The sequence below is a fragment of the Anabrus simplex genome, chromosome 4 (genome assembly GCF_040414725.1).
Source record: "Anabrus simplex isolate iqAnaSimp1 chromosome 4, ASM4041472v1, whole genome shotgun sequence".
Taxonomy (NCBI): Eukaryota; Metazoa; Arthropoda; class Insecta; order Orthoptera; family Tettigoniidae; genus Anabrus; species Anabrus simplex.
Genome location: NC_090268.1, coordinates 28,706,727 through 28,725,891, shown reverse-complemented (window position 1 = coordinate 28,725,891; position 19,165 = coordinate 28,706,727). Strand labels below are relative to the sequence as shown.

Here is a 19,165-nt window from a genome sequence, read left to right as displayed (position 1 = left end):
CCAAAACGAAGATGTTAATCAGGAAGTGCATATCTAAAATATTTTAATTATACCAGTCTCATGAAAAATATTTTTAAAATGTATGAGGAAAAAAACTTCAGTGTACGAGTTTTGCCAATAAGCCTGCTCGAACAATAAAAAATGAATAATTTAATGTGGCTACTTAAGCCACAATTGAACACAATTACATTTGAAATACAAAATTTACCTATTTAGGAACAGTTTATTTTGGTACAGTAGTCCTGAAAACATTGGGCTATGCACACTCCAATCTTGCACTCTTTCTTTTCACGGTACCGGTGAGTCATCAGCCTGCGTCTCTTCGTCTAAACGAAAAAATAAGCCCAAATTTCTGGAGAGGTTAACTATTTCTATCGTTCGTGTTCAGAGTAAAATAATGCAGCTTAAAAAACTTGCAGTTGAAAGTGACGTAAAAAAATTAATTTCTTGCCCAATCTCTCACTTGATATGTATTCTGGTTCGTAAGCAGAGTATTCACCACCGTCATCTATTTCTGAACCTGCTTCTCCCGATAAAATATCCAAGATACCACTGTCATTGAGCCGGTGAGGACATGTTTGTACAGTAACACAGCTGACAGATTTGGTGCGTTCAGCATCTGGCACATCGAGTGCTTCTGTAGAGGTCACGGCAAGGAGAAACTATTTTATTGTTTCAGTTTGAACTTTCTGATAACTACTGCATTACATAAACTACTACCTCCATGAAGGGACTGCAAGGGACAGGAACCATATGGGATATGTGCAGCTGCCTATAAACATCCGTGAAAGTCACACTTTCATGGTATACGGGCGCCGTCCACAACCAAGGAAAGTAGTGCACTCGTATCCCATATGGGCATAGTGTTGAAAGTGTTAACATATCTTCAGTCTGGATAATAATCAATCAATCAATACTGATCTGCATTTAGGGCAGTCGCCCAGGTGGCAGATTCCCTGTCTGTTGCTTTCCTAGCGTTTTCCTAAATGATTTCAAAGAAAGTGGAAATTTCTTGAACATTTCCCTTAGTAAGTTATTCCAATCCCTAACTCCCCTTCCTATAAATGAATATTTGCCCCAGTTTGTCCTCTTGAATTCCAACTTTATCTTCATATTGTGATCTTTCCTACTTTTATAAACGCCATTCAAACTTATTCGTCTACTAATGTCATTCCACGCCATCTCTCCGCTGACAGCTCGGAACATACCACTTACATGTAATAAATATCATTTTTGGTCCGTATTGATGATATTTGATTGAAATAATAACATTAAGTTATTTATTAGACCACCTAATCAATACAAAATCGTCTTGGATGATTTACATAAATTTGTTAGCTAATAGTGGACACCTCTTGCTGGATACGTTTCGCCTTCCCTGAAGGCATCATCAGCCATAGTCTTAACCTTAAATTAAAAATAAGCGTCTAAATAACATGTAGTAATGAAATGAATTTTAAAATCTTGAAGAGATTTGAAGTAAAATAATATTAAAAATAACAATGATGGTTTGATAATACAATGTGATGAGATATAATAGTGGAAGTATTAACAAAATTAACATTAGAAGGCTGCTAAAATAAGTACAATGGATAAAACAACAGATTGTTATACAACAAGTAGTAAGATTGCATAAAAGTAAAGTTGATAGTCTGGCGGTTATAATTAGACGATGGCGAAAAATGAAACTGTTCTTCAACTTCTATTCACCAACTTCATATCCTCAACGTGTTCTACAACTTCACCATATGCATCTGACTTTCATCTTTTATCTTCAAGATCATGATTAACTTCGGATCTCTCGACTAACTTTGACTTTTATTCTCTCTTCTTTCTTTGATTATATACGATTTTTTCGCCATCGTCTAATTATAACCGCCAGACTATCAACTTTACTTTTATGCAATCTTACTACTTGTTGTATAACAATATGTTGTTTTATCCATTGTACTTATTTTAGCAGCCTTCTAATGTTAATTTTGTTAATACTTCCACTATTATATCTCATCATATTGTATTATCAAACCATCATTGTTATTTTTAATATTATTTTACTTCAAATCTCTTCAAGATTTTAAAATTCATTTCATTACTACATGTTATTTAGACGCTTATTTTTAATTTAAGGTTAAGACTATGGCTGATGATGCCTTCAGGGAAGGCGAAACATGTATCCAGCAAGAGGTGCCCACTATTAGCTAACAAATTTATGTAAATCATCCAAGACGATTTTGTATTGATTAGGTGGTCTAATAAATAACTTAATGTTATTATTTCAATCACATACCACTTAGTCGAGCAGCTCTTCTTCTTTCTCTCAATTCTTCCCAACCCAAACATTGCAACATTTTTGTAACGCTACTCTTTTATCGGAAATCACCCAGAACAAATTGAGCTGCTTTTCTTTGGATTTTTTCCAGTTCTTGAATCGGGTAATCCTGGTGAGGGTCCCATACACTGGAACCATACTCTAGTTGGGGTCTTACCAGAGACTTTTATGCACTCTCCTTTACATCCTTACTACAACCCCTAAACACCCTCATAACCATGTGCAGAGATCGGTACCCTTTATTTACAATCCCATTTATGTGATTACCCCAATGAAGATCTTTCCTTATATTAACACCTAGATACTTACAATGATCCCCAAAAGGAACTTTCACCCCCTCAACGCAGTAATTAAAACTGAGAGGACTTTTTCTATTTGTGAAACTCACAACCTGACTTTTAACCCCGTTTATCAACATACCATTGCCTGCTGTCCATCTCACAGCATTTTCGAGGTCACGTTGCAGTTGCTCACAATCTTGTAACTTATTTATCACTCTATAGAGAATAACATCATCCGCAAAAAGCCTTACCTCCGATTCCACTCCTTTACTCATATCATTTATATATATATAAGAAAACATAAAGGTCCGATAATACTGCCTTGAGGAATTCCCCTCTTAATATAGCAACCCATTCAGTCACTCTTTTGCCTATTCCAGTTGCGCCCATTTTTGCCAGTAGTCTCCCATGATCCACCCTATCAAATGCTTTAGACAGGTCAATCGCGATACAGTCCATTTGACCTCCAGAATCCAAGATATCTGCTATATCTTGCTGGAATCCTACAAGTTGAGCTTCAGTGGAATAACCTTTCCTAAAACCGAATTGCCTTCTATCGAACCAGTTATTAATTTCACAAACATGTCTAATATAATCAGAAAGAATGCCTTCCCAAAGCTTACGTACAATGCATGTCAAACTTACTGGCCTGTAATTTTCAGCTTTATATCTATCACCCTTTCCTTTATACACCGGGGCTACTATAGCAACTCTCCATTCATCTGGTATAGCTTCTCCGACCAAACAATAATCAAATAAGTACTTCAGATATGGTACTATATCCCAACCCATTGTCTTTAGTATATCCCCAGAAATCTGATCAATTCCAGCTGCTTTTCTAGTTTTCAACTTTTGTATCTTATTGTAAATGTCATTGTTATCATATGTAAATTTTATTACTTCTTTGGCCTTAGTCTCCTCCTCTATCTTGACATTATCCTTGTAACCAACAATCTTTACATACTGCTGACTGAATACTTCTCCCTTTTGAAGATCCTCACATACACACTCCGCTTGTTCATTAATTATTCTTGGAATGTCCTTCTTGGAACCTGTTTCTACCTTAAAATACCTATACATACCCTTCCATTTTTCACTAAAATTCGTATGACTGCCAATTATGCTTGCCATCATGTTATCCTTAGCTGCCTTCTTTGCTAGATTCAATTTTCTAAGTTCCTTCAATTTCTCCTTACTTTCACAGCCATTTCTAACTCTATTTCTTTCCAGTCTGCACCTCCTTGTTAGTCTCTTTATTTCTCTATTATAATAAGGTGGGTCTTTACCATTCCTTACCACCCTTAAAGGTACAAACCTGTTTTCGCATTCCTCAAGAATTTCTTTAAACCCATCCCAGAGACTGTTTACATTTTTATTTACCGTTTTCCACCGATCATAGTTACTTTTTAGAAACTGCCTCATGCCTGCTTTATCAGCCGTATGGTACTGCCTAACAGTCCTACTTTTAAGACCTTCCTTTCTATCACTTTTAGTTTTAACTACCACAAAAACAGCTTCATGATCACTAATACCATCTATTACTTCAGTTTCCCTATAGAGCTCATCTGGTTTTATCAGCACCACATCCAGGATATTTTTCCCTCTGGTTGGTTCCATCACTTTCTGAATCAGCTGTCCTTCCCATATTAACTTATTTGCCATTTGTTGGTCATGCTTCCTGTCGTTCGCATTTCCTTCCCAATTGACATCTGGCAAATTCAGATCTCCCGCTACAATCACATTTCTTTCCATGTCGTTTCCCACATAGCTGACTATCCTATCAAATAATTCCGCATCCGCATCAGTGCTACCCTTTCCCGATCTGTACACTCCAAATATATCAAGTTGCCTATTATCTTTAGAAATGAGCCTTACACCTAGAATTTCATGTGTCTCATCTTTAACTTTTTCGTAGCTTACAAATTTTTCTTTCACCAGAATGAACACTCCCCCTCCAACCCTTCCTATCCTATCTCTACGATACACACTCCAGTGCCGTGAGAAAATTTCTGCATCCATTATATCATTTCTCAGCCATGATTCAACTCCTATTACAATATCTGGTAAATATATATCTATTAAATTACTTAATTCTATTCCTTTCCTTACAATACTTCTACAGTTCAACACTAACAATTTTATGTCATCCCTACTTGATTTCCAGTTCCCTGTTCCCTTATCACCGCTCCCTAGACCATCCCGTTTCCCTGAATGTACCTCCCTATTACCCTTCCAAACAAATTTCCTAACTTATATGTACCACTGCGGTTTAAATGAAGGCCATCTGAGCGCAGATCCTTATCTCCTACCCACCCATTAGGATCTAGAAATTTCACTCCCAGTTTCCCACATACCCACTCCATAGTCTCATTTAAATCCCCAATCACCCTCCAGTCAGTATCCCTTCTACACAGTATACCACTAATAACAATCTCCGCTTTCTTAAACTTCACCCGTGCTGCATTTACCAGATCCCACACATCTCCAACTATGTTGGTACTTATATCAGCTTGCCTTATGTTGTTGGTACCAACGTGAAACACTACCACCTTCTCCTTCCCCTCCTCCATCTCTTCTACTTTCCTCAACATCTGCCTCAACCTAATTCCTGGATAACACTCTACCCTGGTACCCTTTCCTCCACACACTTTCCCCACGTGTCTAACGATGGAATCCCCCATGACCAGAGCCTCAACCCTACCCACCTCATTTGATCCCCTCCCCTCCTGGTCAGCCCTATCTTTCCTGATAGCTGCAGAAGCTACTTCCTCCTCCCTTTTCTCCTTCCCATGACCCTGTTCCACCTGTCTTTTCCTATCCTCTACTCTACATTTTCCTTTCCTACCTTTTCCCTTCCTCCTACTTCCACACATCTCAGCAACAGTTTCCTGTCCCTCATCTTACCTCTGTTGTTCTACCTGGAGTGACTCGTACTGATTTCGCACAGACACCTGTCCTGAATCCTGATCCTGAATAGAGCCCTTAGCCTGCAATCTCCTTCCCCTTAGAACATTAGACCACCTGTCTTCTACAACTCCTCCCTTTCCTTCCCCTCCCTCTTGTACACCTACTGTAACCTGTACATTGTTTGAGGGAGTCCTATCTTCCTTCCTGTCTTCTGTGAGAATCCTAATTATCTCCCTCAAATTTTCCAACTCCTCTCCCTCATACCCCTCAATGCCTCGCCACACCCACAGTAAGTACACTCGCACTCCTTAGCCATTCTTTACGGGGGAAAAAATGAAATTAAAAATAAAATAACTTATTTGCAAAAAATAAATGAACGGAGGGATATATTGTCTGGGATAGTACACAACAATAAGGTAATTAATATACGACTACACTACAATACTACTTGGTCGTGCTCTATTTTTTTTTTTTAATCCTACAACCCCTGACAGGATAAAAACTGCTGTTAATTACTGAATATCTAAAGTAATAGCCTACACAAGAACTACACAACTCCAAACTGCAATTAAGCCTATTCTAATTACAACAACAGTATTTAGTAAGAGTTTCTATGGATACCTCTACTACACCAATACTACACAAATATTTTATAATAATAAAATGTGTGGCTAATGCTAGCAGTTAGTTAGCAGGACAAATACACCTTGTAATTTCACTCTCGAGGGGGAGAAAATTGAATGTATGAAAATAATAGAACCACAACTACAGGAAGAACAATATGGATTCAGAGAACACCGATCAACTACTGATCTCATATTTGCACTTAGAATACTGTTAGAAAAGCATTGGGAGAAAGGCAAAGACTTAACACTAGGAAAGTAGAACCATGGTATTTGTCATGTTGCGGTACTAATCAAAAGTAGCGTAGACTCGCGGTATTCCACACATTATGGTACTACTCACAGGTAATGTAATGTGCACATGTAACACAGACCTACGGTGTTTCTCACATTGCGGCGCCATTTACAGGCAACACAAACCTATGGTGTTCCTCACATGAGTGGACTAACCACAGGGACTCGTACTTTCCTGTGGTGTTAACTGGGACCTGATGTAAGTTGCGATCCCATAACGTTCATCATTGATTGCCCCAGCGAGATTGTAACCACCTACTTTTCCTCTTCTGTAGAGATCTTCACTGTCACTGGTATGTGTTTCCTGTAGTGCTATCAAATCCACGTTGTTCTCCAGCATAAGGCGAGACAGATACTGACTCTTCGGTGGTGATATGGATTCGATATTTAAGTGACAAATGCGGGGATTGTTACCAAGTCTGATCGACATGTATTCTGGTTGGTCCTGAAAAGGACTGTTAGTGGACATAGTACTTGCTATCATCTGCTTGTTGCTGTGTAGCAGCGCCTTCGTGGAAGAATCAGCCGGTGTACCACCGTTGCCCAGGGAACGCCCGAATGCCTTATCTTGCACTCTTCGGGGAGGCTCCTTCCGTGTTCCCCATAAAGGTGGTTAGATCAGATAAGAGAAGATCTAGAGAAGAAACACGGGATGCCCTAGAGAGAAAAGAAGCATACCAGGACTGTAATAAATGGAGGTGCATTGTTCTTAAACATGCTACCTGGCTCGCAGAAAGGAATTCATGATGATTATGCTTGTTGTTTAAAGGGGCCTAACATCTGGGTCATTGGCCCTTAATGGTACAAAATGAGACAAAATGTAATGACAGTTTAAAAGTCCAAAATCCTCCACTGACCAGAATTCAGAACGTGAGGATGTAGAATGAATGGATGGATATGAAGTTGAAACAATCAGTTGATCCCACCTGCAATGCCCCACATTCCCAGAAACTAGCGTTAAACAATAGTATTACTGACCAAGGGACTGCTTCTAAAGCACAATACTGAATCGATGATGCTTGTAGTCTAAAGGGGTCCAAAATCCAGGTCATTGGCCCCTCATAATGGTACTTATCACTAGGAAAGTAGAACCATGGTATTTGCCACGTTGTGGTACTAATCAAAAGTAGCGTAGACTCGCGGTATTCCACACATTATGGTACTACTCACAGGTAATGTAATGTGCACATGTAACACAGACCTACGGTGTTTCTCACATTGCGGCGCCATTTACAGGCAACACAAACCTATGGTGTTCCTCACATGAGTGGACTAATCACAGGGACTCGTAGTTTCCTGTGGTGTTCCTCACATAGTGGTACTAATCATAGGTACTGTAAAACCCAGCTGGAAACACACTGTCGCTACTAATCACAAACCTATTGTGTACCTAACATAGTGGTACTATGCGCAAGTAAAATCGACTCATGGTGTTCCCTGCATGATGGTACTAATTACAAGTAGTCATGGTTTAATTCGATCATCCCTTGGTCGCCCCTTTTAGTCTCCTGTTACGACAGGCAGGGGATACCATGGGTGCATTCTTCATCTGCGTCCCCCACCCACAGGGGGTTGTGTGTTTGGTCCGTAAGAGCTATTTTATTTTGCTCAAGTCTGCCGGCAAGCCGATTAGGATCCCCCTATCCGCCACCTGCGACGCACCATGTGGGAGTATCACCTCTCCCCCTGCTATGCCAGCGTAGTATGTTTGTGGATGATGATGATGATGACTGCTAGCCCGCTGCAGCCCTTGTAAGTTATCTGCTGTGTGTAGGAAACTATTTTTTAGTTTGATGGAGGATAGTGTTGTATGTGGTACAGAAGTTGCGGAATGTTGGGGACAGTACAAACACCCAGTTCCTAAGCCAGGAGAATTTACCGTCATCATCGTCATCATTTCCCTGTATCCAACTCCTGCTGGGTCGGGGTATTTATGGCACTTCTCCATCTTCCTCTTTCCTTCCACCATTACTCTTCCACAATCTTGTCCCAGTCTAAATTTTGTATTCTTATGCCGCTCTTCTCTGATTCAATCCACCTTGTTCTAGGTCCTCCTGCTCTCTTGCCCTCACACTTTGCCTCCAGCATCTGTCTTGGAATTCTATTTTCCTCCATCCTCTTTACATGTCCAAACCTCCTTAGTTTATTCTTTTCAACTCTCTCATTTAGCTTTCCTATCCCAACTTTCTTCCTAACATCTTCATTTCTCACTCTGTCTTTCCTTGTCTTTCCTATCATACTTCTTGGGAATTTCATCTCACTGGCTTGAATTCAATTCTCTTGCCTGCTAGTCAAAGTTCAAGTCTCAGCTGCATAAGTCAGTATGGGTACACAATACATTTTGTACATTAAATTATCTCTTTACTTTTCCTTGGTACTTCTTTGCTCCAAACAAGTTTTCTTACACATTGGTAGAATGCATTACCCTGCTGTACCCTCCAGCTAATCTCCATTTTCCCCCTAGCATTTTGCATTAATTCACTTCCTAGGTATTTAAAGCTGTCCACAATTTCCAGACTCTGACTTCCATTTCACAGTGCCCTTTACTTGTCTTTCCCCTCTCGACATCACCATAGTCTTGCTTTTCTCTGCACTGATTTTCATGCCATACTTCTCATTTCTTTTGTTCAGTACGTCTAGTCATTATTGCACTTCTTTGCTGTTCTTTCCCCAGATCACAACATCATTTGCAAATAGCAGTATCTTCATCTCTTTATCTCCATAGGCTTCCTTTGTTTTCTTTACAATTTCTTCCATGACCATAATAAACAAAAGAGGTGACAGCACACTCCCCTGTCTTAGTCCAGTCTTATTCCTAAACCATTCTGTCTTTCCAACTGGGATCAGTACTCTGCTAACACGGTTGTACATTGTTTGCACCATTTCTAACATTTCTCTTCCGAGTCTCTTTTTAACCATGGTTTCCCAAACCTCTCTGGGGACACTATCATATGCCTTTTCTATATCTATGAAAGTCATGACCAGATCCTTTCCACATTCCCAATTCTTTTCCATCAGCTAGCCCATGCGAAAGATTGGATCCACTGGAGATCTTCCGCTCCTGAAGCCATATTGTTCCTCTTGTAACTCTCCTTCATTCGTTCTTCTCGTTCTTCTTCCTAATATCCTTTCCAGTATTTTAACTACCTGCAATATAGGTGTGATTCCTCTATAGTTACCACAAACTTTCTTGTCCCCTTTCTTAAACACTGTTATTATTATCCCTTTTTTCCAGTCTTCTGGTACACATTTGTTTTTCTACATATACTTTAGTAGTCGGTACAGCCATTGCATACCAACAGGTCCAGCAGCATTTATCATTTCCACACTGATTTCATCCATCCCTGTTGCTTTTCCCATCTTCATCTTTTTTAGCATCAACTCCACCTCCAGCATTGTTATATCATCCTCTGTTGTTGAGTCCTCACACTGTATTGCTTCTATCTGCCCTGTACAGTAGTTTACATTCAGTAGCTTATCAAAATACTCCTTCCATCTTCCCTTTATCTCTTCTGGGTGTGTTAACAATTTCCCATCTTCCTTTTTCACTAGCTTTGTGATAACTCTTTCTGCCCTCTTACTTCTTACAAGTCCATACAGCATCCTTTTATTGCCACTTATATCTTCTTCAATTTTTTGTGTAGAATCTTCCCAACTCTTCTTCTTTTCTTCTCCTACCACTTTCTTATATCCCCATTTGCTGTTGAGATACTTTCCTTTGCTTTACTCTGTTTGATCTCGGTTCCATTCTCGCCAGGCTGTCTTTTCTTTCACCACTTTCCTCACTTTCTCATTCCACCATGGTGTCTCCTTTTCTTTCACTCTTATAGATGTCTTGCCACAAGCACCCTCTGCTGCATTAACAAATGCCTTTTTAAAATTGGCCCACTCCTCTTTGACATTTTCCACTTCAGTAACTGGGATTTGTTGCTTCAAACTCTCCTGAAAATTTTTGTGTACATTTTTGTCTTTCAATTTCCATACTTTTATTTTGCCTTTTCTTATCTCTCTTAGTTTTTCCATTTTTCCCAACCGTAATTTTGCCACCACAACTCTATGGTCCCCATCAGATGATTCTCCTGGTAAAGCTGTCACATCCATCAACTTCCTGCGATTTGTCCTTTCCACCAAAAAGTAGTCAATTACTGATTTTGTTCTTCTGCCACCCCACCCATATCTCGTAATTTTCCTGCTGTTTTCCTTTCGAAACCATGAATTCCCCACTATAAGTCCATTCCTTTCACAGAAGTCCACTAGTTCCTCTCCTTCACAATTCTTTTTCCCATATCCACATGGTGTACTGCGTTTCCAAATTCCTTCTTTGATATATATATATATTAAATTTCTTTTCCACTAATTTGTTCAGAGAGGATGATTACCTAGTTGTACTTGCTCTTAAAACAAAAATCACCACCACCACCAGCTAATGATTTCTTCTTTTCCTTGTCTCTCGTTTCTGACCTGTGCATTCAGATCTCCCATGATAACCACTTCCACACATGAAATTTCTCTTTCTACTTTCTCCAAGAATCCTTCAATATCTTCTTCCCTGTTTCCCATCTGTGGTGCATACGCTTGTATGAAGTCCATCACTTCATTCTTCACCTTTAGTCTAATCTATGTTATTCTGTCACACATTCTACCACTTCAGCATACTCCTCCAATTGCTTCAAAATGATTTATTGCCTCTTGGCCACCACTCCAGTATAATGTGCATCCTTTCCTCACTTTCTTCCTTTCATTACCTTTCCATTTCACCTCACTTAGCCCCATCATTTCCACCTTCTCCTTCTCCATGAAATACCGAGCTCGATAGCTGCAGTCGCTTAAGTGCGGCCAGTACCCAGTATTCGGGAGATAGTGGATTCGAATCCCACTGTCGCCAGCCCTGAAGATGGTTTTCCGTGGTTTCTCATTTTCACACCAGGCTGTACCTTACTTAAGGCCACGGCCGCTTCCTTCCCACTCCTAGCCCTTTCCTGTCCCATCGTCGCCGTAAGACCTATCTGTGTCGGTGCGACGTAAAGCAAATTGTTGTCTTCTCCATGAAATCTACTATTTCCTCCACCTTTCCTGTCAGGGTCATAAGATTTGCTATTCCTATCTTAATGTTGGTTACTGGTCGCCCATTTCTCACAGTTTCCCCAGTGCCCTGAGAACTGCACGTCGCCTTAAGCAGGGGACGCCCTAACCTTTTCCGAGGCCTATAGGGTATTATTACGATGGTGTCGCCACTCTCAAATGCATTTTATACCTACTGCCAGGTGTTATTCTAGGCCTCTTCACTGGAGTACAGACTCCTCCTGTAGCCGCTCCTCTGGAGTACAGATGCTACAAGTTTCCCTCTTCCACCACCGATGCTCTACCGAAGTCCACCTTCTCCGCCACTGATGCCATTGGGGTCTTCATCCATACCCTGGGCTTGGACCCTCCATATTTGTGACCCCTGGAGAGAGGAGTGTCCTAGTATTTTAAAGCCCCCAGGAACTGGGCTGCCTGTTGGTCCGCAGGTTGTATTGGATATTTCATCCGACCCTACTGAATTGTAGGGTCCCCCTATCCGCCACCCCGGGACGCGCCCCCAAGGGGGATTTACTGTATGAGGTTAAATTCCCTGACCCGACTGGGAACTGAACCCGATTCTGTCTTGATACACGAAGTGTCATCATTTTAGGCTGCAACTTGTATCCGAGTGAACATATTCTTCATCAGTTTTGCATTTTCCCACTCACAGTGCTTTGTGAATGTGTTTTGGAGTAAAACCTGGATGCATCATTCCCAGAACTGTAGTTTTCCCATATTCATCATTCAATTTATTCGGTCCCAGAAATATTCCATATAAACCAATGTTAAATGTCCCTGCCTCTATCATTCCTCACACTATTGTTTTATCATATCGATCGTCAAAATAGTATTTGTCTTAGGCCACAATTTTCTCCGCATTGATCAATCATATGTAAAATAAATATACGCAAAAGTTTTTTAAAATTTAAAGCAACAGTGCAATACTCTAGCATAGAATAGCGGTAACTTGGTAAGTGATTCAGAGTTGCTAGCCTTGAGCAAGGATCTTGTAAGCTGGAGTGTTGTGCGCAGGTTATTCACGCACAACTTCACAACGAGTCTCCTGGTGCCAATGCGTTGCTGCAACCCACTAACAGACCCATAGAGGTATTCTTATTTACAGGAATTAAAATGGAGGCACTGTAAATAATCTTATTGCTAACCTTTTCTGTGTTACTATTGGCTGGCTAGGGCTGCCATCTTCATTGAAAATAACTGAATCGCGCAGTTTAAAATCATTACGGCGTGCGCCAGGTACTTCTTAATTAGTCACAGAGTGATTAGTCGTGTCATACCTTGTGGAGTGTGTAGGATGCTAGATGCCTGTTGACCGCTTTTTTGCCCCCTGCCCAATTGTCTCGTTACAAGCCGGATCTGACCAAGCCAGACCATTTTTGCTAGCCTGGTCTTGTAACTAGTTCTTAAGTTGGCAGCCCCTCTGTAACATCGTCCGCGAAGGGTCTACGCAGTCTTTACCAAAATACAGGTTATCGCTGTAATATCCACGTATATCGGTAATTTGCAATAAGAGAACTAACCTTAAAAGTTTTCAGTTATTACGAGTTGTAAAGAAAAGTGAAATGAAACGGCGTAAAATTTGCGTTTTTATTTTCGTGGCGTATATCATGGTTGCATTATTTCGATGCCATTATGTATAGTATGAGCATGTCCGACTCCATGGCTAAATGGTTAGCGCGTTTTGGCCTTTGGCCCAAGGGATCCCAATCGGGTCAGATATTTTAACTTTCCTTAGTTAATTCTGATGGTTCAGGGGCTGTGTGTGTGTGCCGACTTCAGCATTAGAATTCATTATAGGTAGGGCCGTATTTTTATAGGCGCATAGATCGCCTATCACGCAACAAATCAGGCCTCTCCGGAGACCACACACTTGTTGTTGTTGTTGTTGCTGCTGCTGTTGTTATAATAAATTATTATTGAGATTTTCATGATGAAAAATGTGCTAATAAAGGACCAGTATTTTATTATTTCCCCCATTTTTATGTTACCCGTATTACCGGGCGAGTTGGCCATGCGGTTAAGGGCGCACAGCTGAGAGCTTGCGCCCGGGAGATAGTGGGTTCGAACCCCACTGTCGGCAGCCCTGTAAATGGTTTTTCGTGGTTTCCCATTTTTATACCAGGCAAATGCTGGGGCTGTACCTTAATGTAGGCCCCGACCGCTTCCTTCCCACTCCTAGCTCTTTCCTATCCTATCGTTGCCATAAGACCTATCTGTGTCGGTGTGACGTAAAGCAGCTTGCAAAAAAAAAAAGTTACCCATATTTATCGTTTTCCCACATCCTTCATCATTTTCCCCTTCCCCCTTGAAAACAATGCATCGAGGTTTTACTTTATATGACATAGTAGCCCAATCTTGGCATGAAACATACGTCCACGCACATCACGTGGAATGACTGGGACAGGGCGGGGTTGAGTTTGAGCTGTGCTTGTCAATTGCCCTCTTTGTGCCTACGTAGTTCCTCTTTAAACACATTAACTAATGTAGAAACAGTGTGGTACCAAAGTGTACGTTTCTCAGCAAGTGTTTCCCAGGATTGAGTGTTCATTCCAGTTCTTTTCATAGTGTGCTTTAGCTGATTCTTGAAATGCCTCAAAGGGGCTCCATGAAGTTTTATACCTGAGTAGAGTTTACCATACAGGAATTGCCGAAGAAGCCTGGTATCACTCGTGCAACGGACTTGCCCATCAACCTGAGATGATGCCCAATGCTTATGGCATGTGCTTTCTAAAGAACTGCAAGGTTGGTGACATGGTCCTCCCATTTGATGTTCAAGAAGGATCTAAGTTTTTGCAGATGGAATCGCTCTAGCTTTTTGATATCCTGACGGTAGAGGGTTCAAGTTTCACACCCGTAAAGCAGTGTTGATAAGACAATATCACGGTAAACCATGATCTTGGTATACCTTGTAAGGTCCTTATTCATGAAGACACGAAGGGATAAACATCCATGTGCTGAGTGGGCAGCACCAATTCTCCTACCCATATCTTGTGAGCAGTTAGCATTTGTTGAGAGGATACTTCATAGATATAAAAAGTGGTCGACCTGCTCCAGTGGAGTATCCACAATGGAGATATTAAAAGCTGGGAGATTCAACCCAGGTGCAGGCTGTGCGAGTACTTTGGTTTCCTGAACATTAATGGAGTGATCAAATTGATCGCAAGCGCTCTTGAAACAATTGACGGACTCTTCACTTGTGAGAGCAGGTGTGGCAGCATCATCTGCATATTGCAATTCCATAACGGAGGTAATCTTAGTGAGCTTTTGGGAGCGAAGTTTAGCCAGATTGAACAGTCCCCCATTGAAGTGATATCTGACCTTTACACCTTGGTTGTTTGTAGATGTTCCATATAGCATGGCAGCACACATCCTTGTTTCAATCCATCATTGATTGGAAATGGATCAGATATAATATATTTAATGAATGATTTGCCCAGACGTGTTATCATGAAGTGCCTTGACCATATCTACAAAGTGCTGTGGACAGCCAAAATGTTCCAGTACTGACCACATAGCTGGTCTCGGGACTGAGTTGAAAGCCTTTTCCAGGTCATAAAACACTAGGTATAAAGGAGTCTACATTTTTTGTGGATTTGCCTTGCACAGAAGATCATAGCTATCATGCCTCTGGAGGTTCGAAAACCACAGTGCAACTCTGGTAGAATCCTTCCAGAAATAATCTGCAGGTGATTGAGCAAAATTCTAGCAAGCATTTTACCTGCTATAGATGGCAGTGGTATATCACGATAGTTGCCACAAACACTACAATAAGAAGAAAGCCAGATGAATACAGAAAAAGGAGAAAATACACCTATGGTAAAGATTAATAATGTTATTTACTTTATGTCCGACTTACTACTTTTATGGTTTTCGGAGATGCCGAGGTGCCGGAATTTTCTCCCGCAGGAGTTCTTTTATGTGCCGGTAAATCTACTGACATGAGGCTGCCATATTTGAGCACCTTCAAATACCACCGGACTGAGCCAGGATCGAACCTGCCAAGTTGGGGTCAGAAGGCCAGCGCCTCAACCGTCTGAGCCTTCAGCCCAGCGTGGTAAAGATTAGGGACGCAGGACAAAGACAGAAAGAAAAGAATTCCAACAGGATAATGAATGTTGGAAAGGACCAATAAACACCTTCATTTTATTTTTATTTTCTAACTTTTTTTTTCAATGCGTCTTTGCACTAGACTTCTCCAAACTTCTGATCATCATGTGCTTCACTTGCTCCATTAGCTCTTCCATATGTTATTGCATTGTTAAAATGGATTCTTACCAAGACAAGAAGTGGAAAGCATGTGTGAAGAATCTTTTCATGATTTATTTTTAATGTAACAGAGAGGGAGTTATCAGTCCTTCTACTGGTGCCAGGCATTTTTTTTTTTTTCCTTGATCCCCTTTAAGCTGCCCATGTATGGGTTACCGCAAGGCACTGTGCTTGCACCACTGTTATTCAACATCTATACTAACGATCAGCCTGTACCTGAAGGTACCCAGAGTTTTGTCTGTGCTGATGACTGTGCAGTCACTGCTCAGACCGACTGTTTTGAAAAAGTAGAACAGACTTTATCCGAAGCTCTGGAAGAATTTACCAACTACTACAGTGAAGCTATAGTAAAAATCACTTGAAGCCAAATCCTGCCAAAACTCAGAGCTGTGTATTTCATCTCAATAACAAAAAAGTGGAGCCTCTGTGGCTCAGACGGCAGCGCGTCGGCCTCTCACCGCTGGATACCCTGGTTCAAATCCCGGTCACTCCATGTGAGATCTGTGCTGGACAAAGCGGAGGCGGGACAGGTTTTTCTCTGGGTACTCTGGTTTTCCCTGTCATCTTTCATTCCAGCAACACTCTCCATTCTCATTTCATAGCATCTGTCAGTCATTAATAAATCACTGTAGGAGTGGCGACTCCATCGTACTAATAGCCTATATCTGCTTCATTCATTCCATCCCTGACCCGGTCAATGACTGGAAAACAGGTTGTAGGTTTTCATTTTTCATTTTCATTTTCAACAAAAAAGCGACTAAAACTCTGCAAATCACCTGGGAAGGAATCCCTCTTCAACACTGTTAGAGTCCAAAATATCTGGGAGTGACTCTGGACTGTACGCTTTCATATAAGAAACACTGCCTAAACGTGAAACAAAAAGTGTCTGCCAGAAACAACATAGTGCTGAAACTGAGAGGCACCACCTGGGTAGCTCACCCTTGCACGCTAGCACTGTGCTACTCCACTGCTGAATATGCATGCTCCGTGTGGCACAAGTCCAGCCATGCCAAAAACATAGATGTGGCACTAAATGATACTTGCTGTATTATCACAGGTTGTGTAAGACCTACTCCCATAGATAAACTCCACTGTCTCGCTGGTATAGTACCACCTGAAATCTGATGTGAGATTGCTGCTAGGTATGAGAAAAGAAAGGCTATGACTAAGGAACCCCACCCTTTGTATGCCTGTCAACCAGCACAACCTAGGCTGAAATCAAGAAGAGCTTCTTGACAATGACTGAAGCTCTTAAAGGAACACCACAAGAAGTGAGAATCTCAATGTGGCGGGAAAAATGTCAACATTTGAGAGAATGGACGGTTCCAAAGAAAGAACTTCTCCGGGACATTCTGAAAAGTGGACAACATGGAAGGCTCTCAATCGATTACGCTCCATTACTACAAAATGCAAGACCAACCTACAGAAATGGGGCCTTCCTGTGGAGACAGTGTACTGCAAGTGTGGTACTAAGCAGACTAATGATCATCTTCTACTGTCGTAGGTTATGATCTTCATTTCATTGTTGTCGTTTAACTAATAAGATAGAGTTTGAGGGATGTTCCACCATTCAACACATTGTAAAATATATTAAATTATAAGAAGACTGGTTTCGACTCCCTTGGAGTCAAGAAGTTAGTATAAATAACCACCTAATCGATACTTTATTATTGCCTCAGGCAAAATTGAATACAAATTAGCACTTACAGGACATGTTTCGACCACTTAGTGGTCCTCTTCAGCTGTATAAAGAAAGAATTGAGAAGAAAAACATTAGGACAATAAGCACAAATAATAAAAGTTCTTTGGAGATTCCTTTGTTAAAAAATGGAGGTCATCACAACAGGACATCTTGCCTCTCGTTCTTGTTTGGAAAATATGTTTATTCTGCGCTGTCTAGAGGGTCTGTCTTTGAGCGCGACCTGGTGAAGTAACGATGTGACACAGTCTGACAGTTCATGCAAAGCTCTGGAGAGAAGGGAAGTAGAGTTTTGTCGTCATCTAAAATATCATGCGAGGGAGGAGGGAGATTGGGCTGTGCTTCTGGGATGTCGTGTTTGATTATATCTCTTGTTCGTCTTGCCTGTTTTATGTCTACCCATTCCAAGTATTTACTGATATTCTCATATAAGATGTTTTTTTGCTCGTTGTTTTCGTTAAGATTCTCTTCACCGTTTTCTAATTTATCAAGAACGATGTGGATGTTTTCCAGGTTGTTCATTAGATTTCCTTTATTTATCATACAGATAATTTGAAGGTCCTGTCTGATATTGGTGAATTTGTGGTTGGACTCTTTCATATGGGATCCCATGGCAGAGAATCTTTTGTATTTTTCAGCATTGGCGTGTTTTTGATATCTAATTAAGAAGTTCCTTCCAGATTGTCCCACGTAACTTTTTTTACATTGAGTACAAGTTAGCTTATAAATACCAGATTCCTGGAATTCGTCATCTTTAAGTTTATTAGCTTTATTGTGACTAAAGAACCTATGTTTCGTGTTGTTATTGGTTGAGAAGGCTAGTTTGGTGTTGTGTTTCTTGAATAAGTTGGTGATGGAGAAACTACTCTCTTTGTCAAACTATTGCTGACTTTTAATTAATTTAATCGAAACAGACTTTCAACGTATTAGGTCGTGTTACGTACATGTAGTACGTGTTGAAGAGATGTTAAGTACAGAACAAAAATGGCCAGCCGGACACCAGTGGGATAAACACTGAAAATGCCACTCAAGACCCTTTTCATAATACATTTTTAAATTACAGGGTGATTCGTGAGGAGTTACCGCTACTTACGTATCTGATTATTGGAGACATTTAGGGCAAGAAATATCCTTTGACCCTGTGTCCTATTCTTAATACAGAGTTGCATTCATTGAAAGGGTAAATATAAAATAAAATGAAATAAACTTGTAAATAAAAATTCTTCATTTACCTAAATGTGTGCCTTTGCCTTTTCTTTTTATATAAAAAACTTAGTTTCTTGAAGGAAACCATAATTTAATAGTATCAGTTGTGAATATTTAAGTAACCAAGTTCTTTAGGCTCTTCCAATCATGAAATGACCAGCTTTTGGTGCTAGTGTGGCAGTGGGCTTCAGTTGGATTGCCATACCTTTCCAAGAGTTGGTGGATGGCAATTTTTATATAAAAGCCCGTTATACAAGTAGAGGTACTTATCTCTCCTAGTAAATCGTCAATGCAGTGTTCTACAAAGGAGGCTTGCATTGGTGTTTGAATGGTGCACTAGCCCCCAGCATCTTGGAAAGGTGTTGCAATCCAACTGATGAGCCCATTGCCATACTGGCGTGAAACGCTGGTAATTTCACAATTTAAAAGTCTGCATTATTCACAATTGATGAAATTAAACTAAATTTTTTATATAAAT

The 19,165-nt window shown here is 40.5% G+C and overlaps 1 protein-coding gene across 5 annotated transcripts in view; it reads left to right on the top strand.

Moving 5' to 3' along the window:
- Positions 1 to 19,165, top strand: part of key (NF-kappa-B essential modulator kenny) — a 145,452-nt gene that overhangs the window by 96,436 nt on the left and 29,851 nt on the right. The window lies entirely within an intron of this gene.